The sequence below is a fragment of the Poecilia latipinna genome, unplaced genomic scaffold (assembly GCF_001443285.1).
Source record: "Poecilia latipinna isolate Pla-1442-1.1 unplaced genomic scaffold, P_latipinna-1.0 Scaffold1460, whole genome shotgun sequence".
Taxonomy (NCBI): domain Eukaryota; kingdom Metazoa; phylum Chordata; class Actinopteri; order Cyprinodontiformes; family Poeciliidae; genus Poecilia; species Poecilia latipinna.
The window spans coordinates 22,736-32,177 of record NW_015114076.1 but is presented as its reverse complement, the minus strand read 5'-3'; positions in this window follow the sequence as shown (position 1 = coordinate 32,177).

The window sequence follows — 9,442 nt, the reverse complement described above, 5'->3', positions numbered from 1 at the left end:
TGTCATTTATATAAAATTGTGCATTAATCAATCCCCATTCAGTGAAAATTTAAAGTATTCAAGATGGTGAAATAGAGAAGTTCACTTACTTTTTACAATAAAAAAATTGTAAAGCTTGACATGAAGCTAACTTATCTAACAATCTTGTTTTAGAACCTCTGAAACATTCGATAAAGTTCAGATTTAGATTCATTAAGTCAATTTCTACTTATGCATTTTTTAAAATTATGAAATCAACACAGTTGCAGCCTTTTCATGATAATTTAGTGACATTAAAGTGCTTATGAGTGACAAACCATTTTACCCTTTCTAGATGTTCCATCTTTTTATGAATATGTGAGCACTGCGATTGGATAAAGGAAGACAGTTAAAGGTATCTGAACAAATACATAAAAACATATTTTGAATAAGAGCAGTGAAAACTGAAACAAGAGATACGTTTTTTTTTTTTTTTTTTGCAAGACTTATGTAAACAAATTGAGTCTCCTATTAATTAGTTGACTTCTGAAAATAGGTTGCTCCACTGAATTTTATTTAGGAGGAGCAGAGTAAAAGGGAGTTAAAAACAAATGCACACCATATTTTCAGGCATGTACTTAACATTGTTAAAATCGTTCTTTTAAGGGGGTTGGTGGATCACATGAAATTCAAATAAATACATTAAACTTTGCAGGTATGTGGTGAAATGTGGAAAAAAAAATCTAAAGTTTTATGTATTTTATGTAAGACACCTTATAGTTAAACGTAGCTACACTGGCTGATGACTTTAATTGCAAATATATAACTTAGGAACATTAGAGCCGCAGTTTGTTTTCATCTGTTTGAGCAAATGATTTAATGCTTCATGGGTTTCAATAAATGAAAGGCCTAGAAGATTCTATGATAGCTGACTAGAGTATGATTATAGTATTTTTCCTCACTTTTCACAGAATTTGCCATGCATGCCATCATGCTGCTGAGGCTGAGGCTTTGTTATGTTTTTACAGCATAACCTGGTCAAACTTGCACTGTGGTCGCGCATGTCAAAGTCTTCTGCTGACAGCTGTCTGTAATTTTATAATAGCTTCTTGGAACAGACGAAGGTTTTTATTTTCCCCCGGCACATGATTTTTACTGATTCATGTGTATTTTTATGATGTTATTTTAGCTCCAAGCAGAGTTTAAAAATAGCCACAAAACGCTATTCTCAAGCATTTGTACCCAAAGCTTATAAAGCTCTTTATTGCTTAAAAGTAATTGTGTGGGCACGAATGAGAATTGAAGACAAAAGAACTCCCATTTTTTGATTTCCTCCAAATAAATGTTTGGAATGGCAACATTACCGTCTCATGTGGCTTTTGGATATGTGTTGTTCACACTCTGTGGTGTGAGGGGCCAAGGCCCAGTTAATGTTTTAAGAGCTTCAATTGTATAATGAAGTGGTAATCTGTCTACATAGAGAATCTACTTTAAATCCGAAGTTGAAAAATGCGGAGCACCTGTAATTAAACTCTTCTTCTGAAGTCTGCAGATAAATAATTATTTTACACTCACTGTTTAAGAGTGTTTAATCAAATATAGTGATCTCTCTCTCTCTCTGTTTTCTGTAAGCCTACCACCTCTGGGGTTTGGATGTTTGTATATTTGATCTGTCGCTGATATTGGATCCTGCTGGGTTTGTTGATCTACTGATGGTCAAATGCAAATTGTCTCCTAAAGAGACAGCTGACTGGAAAGTCCGCACCAGCCAGAAGATGCTGTTTTCAGTCTGACTGGGGTGTATTTGTTAAGTCATTTCTCAGGCTGCTGCCGACTGTTCAGCTGTGGCACTGCAGGACCATCAGAAAAAAAACCAAAAAAAACATCAACTTTTAATTCGCAGAGGTGGGTGAAGGTGGGGGACTGAAAAACATGATCCACTCCGCAGCGTGTTTGAAATCTTAACTAAAGAAAACATGCTGGCTAATGGTTTTGTATGTATATATTTTCTTTGGTTACTTTGAAGTCTGTGCTCACATTGCCTGTCAGCCCCAGGCAACCCTGAAGAGTTGGCCAACTGTGAATATAAAGATAAAAACCAAAACATGCTTGAGTTCCCCTCTGACTTCCCTCTGGACCCATGTCTTGCTTCTCACTAGCACAAACAAACAGATCTGACATTTTCATTTTCAATCAAATGGCACTCTTGCTGCTCTTAATTGTGCCCGATTTGTGTCAAAAATGTGAATCTTTCAATTTCTGCAAAATGTAATGCGTGGGAAAAATGCACAAGCTACTTAAGTGAGTAAAGTCAGAGGAGAATCAAATACGCAAAAACATTATTTAATATGTTTTCAGGCCAAAGAACTGTAAATGGATGCTGGATTCCACTTTTGTTCAAGGACTATCCAGACTGGATTTCCCAGGATTCCTTGTGCTGGGGAAGGAGACCTACTGCCAAAACTGCCTCCCCTTACAATAAGAGCTGATCCCTACTACAACAGCAAGACCTGAATCCCAAAATCTTGTCTTTGGAGTCAACCTCGAACAGAGAGTCATATCATCTCTGAGCCTTTTTCCTTCTAAACTGCTGGCCAGCAATGAATAATTATCATTATTAATCATTACTTAAGTCAAACATTGATGCAGATTGTGATTCCCAACATTTTTGATGCTGCCGTGTGAGATTGGTGTAACGGCTTCTCTGTTGGTGCCATTGAAAACGACTCATTTCAGATGGATGTCGGTCGCAACAAATAGAATGAGTTGTAATCGCCACACTCTGAAGACGATTCATTTCATCTGGCAGTGTGTGTGCCTCTAATGTGTGTGTGCATGGCTCGGTGTTCTGCTGGGGGCCGGGGGTGGAGGTTTGGGGATTGGGGGGGTTGCTATTATCGCCCCTCATTGGTTGCAGCGCGGTCCTGTCTGTTCTGTGGGACATCTGTGGGTTGCGTGATGGGCTTTGTGGAACAGCTTCTCTGTTGGTGGATTTAAACAGGCCCAGTCACGAGCTCTACCAGACGCTATGGGCACAAGTGATCTTGTCTCTTTGAGGCTTGATGTACACACACTTGGCAACATGTTGCATAAAGCATGTTTTGTTGAAACCACAGGGAAATATCCATGTGGATTCCAGGGAAAGCTTTATCTGGAGGAAAAAAAAAAAAAAGGCTCACTGAAAAACTTGTTACATAGACATTTTCTCTATCCTGCCAAGCCAACCAAGCTGTGATTGAGTTTTTTGTGCAGCTGCCAGTGTTTAGTTTTTATTGGCCTAACAGAACATGTTTGATACACCCTGACCACAACAGCTCCCAACATTAATTTCTCGGTCATGCGTGCATCTCGTACTGGTTATGAAAGACTTTACACAGCAGGCAAAATCAAAGTTTTTACTCCTGCCGTATAGCTATCCAATGCATTAACTGCTCTTTTTCATGTTTATGGATTTATCCTCTTTTAGGATGGAGTGGGTGACTGCTTGTGTTTTATCTCCATCTTGAAAAGCAAGCCATAAACCTCTCTAAAGACCAGCTCGCCTGTTCCAACTACGAAGAAAGCAGTACAAGATTTCACATTAGACGTGTTCTTCGGTTGGGGAGGATGTCACACTGACAGAACAATGTTTCTACTGGATTAGTCACCATAAAGATCTCGTTTACTATCTATCTGAAAGTTGTGTCCCCCTTTCTCATGTAAGACCTGCTAAATTTAAAATGATTTTCGAGGAAAAAACAAGATAATGTAAACCAGAATGTTAACAGGATGAAGCGAAGTTAAAAAAAATAAAAAGAGAGGGGAAAAAACTTGGAGATCAAACAAGAAGCCTTTTGATGTTTGTCTGTTTCGTTATATGTTGCTGTTGTTCCAGACATTTTATTAGTCTTCCATGGAGTCGTTTCATGTCTTCTTCCTGCCACCTATTTTTCACACGCAAACTTTGTATTTTAGTGGCACAGTGGGCCCGATTCTCTTTTTTTCACAGAGCTTTGCTTATGTTGGATTTGCATGTTACTTGATTTTACTTTAATCTGTTGTACACAGTTAAAGTGGAAATCATATTAACAGCAGAAAATCCATTATTGAAATGAAACAGTCCTCATTTATTTTTGTTGAGCCTAATGGCATAAGTTAATGCACATCATACTCCAACACGGAGAGAGTTCTCGCATGTTTTTGGCTTCACACTTAAGACCTTGGAAACATAATAAACGGTGATCTCCATATAAATTGTCATTGTGTTTAACTAAAGATAAAATTTTAAAAACACGACAGCTGAAAACTGAATGAATGAATGAACGAATGAATGTCACATGTTATTGATGTGAGTGCTGCTACAAGCTAGTGTTAGATTGTCACTACAAGAGGTTAACAGGTATAGACTCCATATATTATATAGGAAGAAAAAATAATAAAATAGTCAGCGTGATTTGTTATGAGTATGTGTGTATTTAAAAACCTAAAAAAAGATGTCAAAGAATAGACAAATAAATATTTAAAATGGAATTTTGAAAGAATAAATAAAAAGAAAAAGAATCACAGGAGCTGTCACAGTTCAATGCATGCTTGACACTTACATAAGCTTTCAATACATCTTGCACAAGCCTCTTTTCAGAGTGTGTAAAATTGGGAAGTGACTGTGCATGTACAACTCATTTTATATCCAGAAACATTTCATAATACAAATTATAATGCATATAATACATTTTATAATGTCAAAGTTGGCATGCACAATCGTAAAATAATTGTACGCCTGGACTACTCAAGAATGCAAAGTCTGATGTAGGAAATTCATATTGGGAGTTTTTGCTTAAAGCTGTTGTAGGAATTTGTATTGTTTTTCAATTGGATCCTGGCATGAGGAGTAAACCAGCAAAACTGGACCCACTGCAATGCTATAAGAGGCCCATTTCCCCTGGCAGGCAGGCTCTGTTCATCACAAGGTTCAGACTTTTATGAGATTAAATAAAAGCGTGGGAAATGGGAAAACGTTTTGATCCCTGCTCTACTGGTGAACCCAACACCTTAGCTCTAATGCCACAGAGAATAGATGATCCCTTTATGGACAATTTATGTACAAAATCACACAATTAACTGGTTCCTTAAAAAATCTAATTAGAAACATCTGTATTTTGGTTCCATTATGTCATGAATATTCTATTCCATCTTTAAAGCAGTATTACCTGAGAATGGTAAAAAAAAAAAAATAAGATAAAATTAAAGTGTGGTACTTGACAAATCGTGCTGTTATTTAAGTTGACAGTTGGCATCCTGAACCTGGCTTATTTCTGAGGCGCAGCATGTAACAACCCGTCAACAACTCTCAAGAATTTAATGGACGGCCTGCTAAAAGTAATCCAACTGTTGTTGCCCAATCTTCAGTTACTGCAAATAGTGTTTCCTAATTCTTGCATAATGAGAACTTGCTGAGAAACAAGCATCAAAGACCAAGACCACAAAGAAAAACAACCAAACTGTGTTGCCAACGTAGCAAGAGGAGATTTATGTACCTGTTTAACTGCAAATGTTGTGCTGCAAAAGCAACACCTTTCATAGTTTGGCATAAAAGCCTCATTTTCTTAGTTCTGGCAGCTAAAAAAGAGCATCAATTAACAGATTACATGGTAAGTTAATATTTTCTGCCCTCCTCTGTGTGTCCGAGAGATATGCCTTTGATGAGTGAATGCTGCTGCAAGTTCGAAAAAAAAAAAAGACTGGGACCCACTAGAAACCACAGTAGTCAATGGCATGCTTTAAAAGAGACAAAACATTTAACAAAGGACAGAATAGCATAAAGGATGTACTTGCTTCAAAGGTCTTACTGTAAGTGTAATTTTCAAAAGGGTTGGGTTGCCCCCGTTCTGTAATTAAGTTCTTCTCATTGGGTTTGTCTGGAATTAAAAGGACTATTGCCACTTTTTCAGCACGGATGTTTTTATGTGTCTATGTTTGGCTGTGGTGAAGGATGAAAGAGAGATGCCTTCCCCTGTCTCCTAAAAAGTCTTCAGCTGAGTGGAAAGTAGACAAGGAAGAGCCTCTGCTTTGTTTGAACTTCAGTCTTGTCCCTTACAACTCTTTGACCAGTCAACAGAGGTGGTTTCCTTTTTATTGTGTGCTTTGACATTGTGATGTTTTTGTTTTCTCACTATAAAATTTGCCTGGATTACTCTTGATGACAATAAAGACAATGTCAACAGTGTTTGTCTGTCCAGAGATCGAAATGTCTCTTCTTCTTCCTTCAAGCTTTCTTGTGGCTAGTTGATGTTTTTCCCAGGTTTCAAGCACAGTGTCTGATTTGTCATGCAAACTTATCATATGTCTAAAGTACTACAAAGAAAGTCTTTCGTTTGGCATTAGTGCAATGCCCTTTTAGTATGACAAAAAGAACAGAGTGACAATCTATTTCAAGTATCCTACAAAGTGAAAATCTGATGACAGTACTTGAGACCAGTGGACTGTAAAGCATTATCTGTGGTTCCGTGGTTTCTTCCTCAAAGTACAGCTCCGGGGCAAGGCCCAGACTTCAATCACAACCCATGCTTTGCTTCCAGAAACGTTTGAAATGACAATGATGCACTAATGTCAGACTCAAGTGTTTTGGTACAAAAAAAAAAAAAAAAAAAAACAGGAGGCAGACAAATATTAATGATATAATAGAACAAGATTTGATGATTTTCCTGGAAGCTCTGATTTATTGGAGCCAATGAGGTAAAGCTTTGCTTTCTTAAGTGTTTTTTTTTTTTTCTTTTCTTTCTGCACTAGACGTTATGTCTTCCTGCTGAAGGATGGTCTGCAGCATTCTTCAAAGGCACTTAAGATGTATAATTAATAACAGAAATCAGTCATTTGAAATTACAGAAGAGGACATTCAGGTCTCTTTGAACCCGTCAAAAATCAGATGACTTGTGGTCCTGTAATTAGCCAAGACTAAAGAAACTGGGTTGGGTTGGTCTACCAACCCAAGCGAAACTCTCCACCCAACAGACGAGGAGACAAATATGAAAATTGGAGTTTTTATGGAAGACACAACTTGACAGAGTGATTTCTCTATTTTGACAAATATGTACTTCATCAGACAGCCTTATTTGCAGCCTTGATGGATGCTGACAGAGTCTGTCCTGTGTCTGACTTAGAACTTGTTTTCATCATCCAAACCTATGAGGCTCACCACCACAGTCTGATGATATCTAAGACTTTCATGTAGGGTTGGAACATCCCCGTCTGTCACGATTTAATTCTGTCACCATTATAGTAACTCAGAACAGTATGTTGCTGGGATCACATATTTCTCTGAGCTGCTCCAGCTTTGTTTATGTCTTCCCCTTCCAGCTTACAACAGTTAAAGGTTTTTCAGAAAGTCAAGAGCTAAATTTAGACCAAGCCTATCATTTTCAGGATCATTTGAGAGTAAGACTTATGCTTGCTCAGACCTACATTTTCCCAAAACAAGATAAGGCTTAAAACTGAATACTTTGCAAGTAAGATGTATCAAGATTTTTGTTTCGAATTTGATCCATTATATGAAATTACTTTGTGCGTAACAATTCAGGACAATGATGCTCAGTGCAAGAAAGCTGCAACCTTTTTGGAGGATTATGACCAACACTCTGTGTGCTTCCTGGTTTTTGGTCACGATGATAATCCCATGAAAAGCAGAGATACATATTTTGCTTTACGCATTGTGGGTGGTCTTGTGGGGGAGTCGTCTGATGATGCTGGATTAAACCTCTCATTTCAGCTCAGCACGGACATACTGAAATGGTAAAAATGCTATATGTATTTGCACAGAGCATTATCAAGACATGGGATTCCAAGGTGGTTTACACCTTGGAATCCCATGGTGTGTTCATACACACCCTGAGCAGATTGACATAAACTAGGCTGCCATTCAGTTAGTGCCATCGGTCCACCACCAGCAGGCAAAGCTGGTGAAGTGTCTTGACTAAGGACACAAAAAGCAAAGTCTGAGACTGAAAGAAAGGGTCTTTTACCTCCTGAGTCACAGCTGTCCCTGAAAGATTTTGTGTTTATGAAATCAGGACTTTTCAATATTTGAGCGAACAACAAAACAATCACTTCTTTGAAATGTATATGCAACTTGATATGTCCTCCATGGCTGTTTGGGGAGGGATTGATTTACTTAAAGGAGATGACGAAGAAGCTTTGGAAAAAGAAACACCCAGTTACGCAAATGCTTGATCGTAGTGACGCAATTATCTACGAGGGAAATCCAAAAGAAAGTGTAGGGTTTCACATTCATCATTTGTGAAGATGTGCAGCAGCCAAATAGTTACGCCCATGATCATCAACTAAAATGAGTTTAACAGCTTGGAGCATGGCCCTTTGTATTCCCTCCAAGACTTCGGGATCCACTGGCTGATGCTCTCATAGAAATGGCAGGAGGAGGCAGGTGCTCATGCCGTTGTAGCTTTATTGAAAGGGTGAAATTTATGTTGACGATGAATGAATATGTTCACTGGCCACTTAACTGAGTACTGGGTGGAGTTGTTTAATTGCTTATCAACACAAATACCAACTCAGCCAATCACATGGCAGCACTCCAGTGCATAAATGCATTTAAATGTGAAGACGACTTGTTAAAGTTAAAGCAGACATCAGAAAGGGGAGGAAAGGGGATCTACGCAACTTTGAACATGGCATAAATGGGAAGCCGGCTAAAAGGAAAGCTGGTCTGAATATTTTAAAAACTGCTAATCTAATTTGATCTAATGCTTAATTTTCTCTCTTTACAGGGATCCAGTGATTATAAATTGTGTGCTGAAAAATAGCTAGTGAATGCTAATGAAGAAGAACAGCCAAACTGATTTGGAATAAAAGAAAGGTGACTCAGCCAATCACCACAACCAAGTCATGTAAAGTGTGAACGGACAACACAATGACTGGATGGACTGCACCACACTGTCAGCTGAGAGGAAACTAAAGCTACAGTTCACACAGGTTCACCGAAATAGATTGTTGGTTCGATAAGTCTTAAGTTCAGCTGTAACATTTAGATAGAAGTCAGAGGTGAGAAACGACATTAAAGCAAGGCTCCAGCCTGCCTTGACTCAGTGGTTGAGGAAATATTTTCTTGGTCCACTTTGTGCCCCTTAGTATCAATTGAGCATCATTTAAACACCACTGTCTGCTTGAGTGCTGTTGTTGACTGTGTCCATCTCTTAATGACCACAACGTAGACAGCTCCTGATGATTACTTCTTACAGGATCATCTGCAATACCACAAAGATCAAATCACCTCAAACTGAATCCTGACAATGAAATCAAGTTCATCAATGGCCATTGTAGTCACCATATCTTAATCCATTAGTGCTTTGGACTGTAGTGGGATGGGAGATTCACATCGAGGATGGTGTTTCAACTATGCCACAAACAATAAAGGCAGTTCTGAAGGGAAAAGTGGACCCATCCTGTTACCTTTCAAAGTGTGAGGGTATATTCCTGTTTAGAAATCACTGCATTC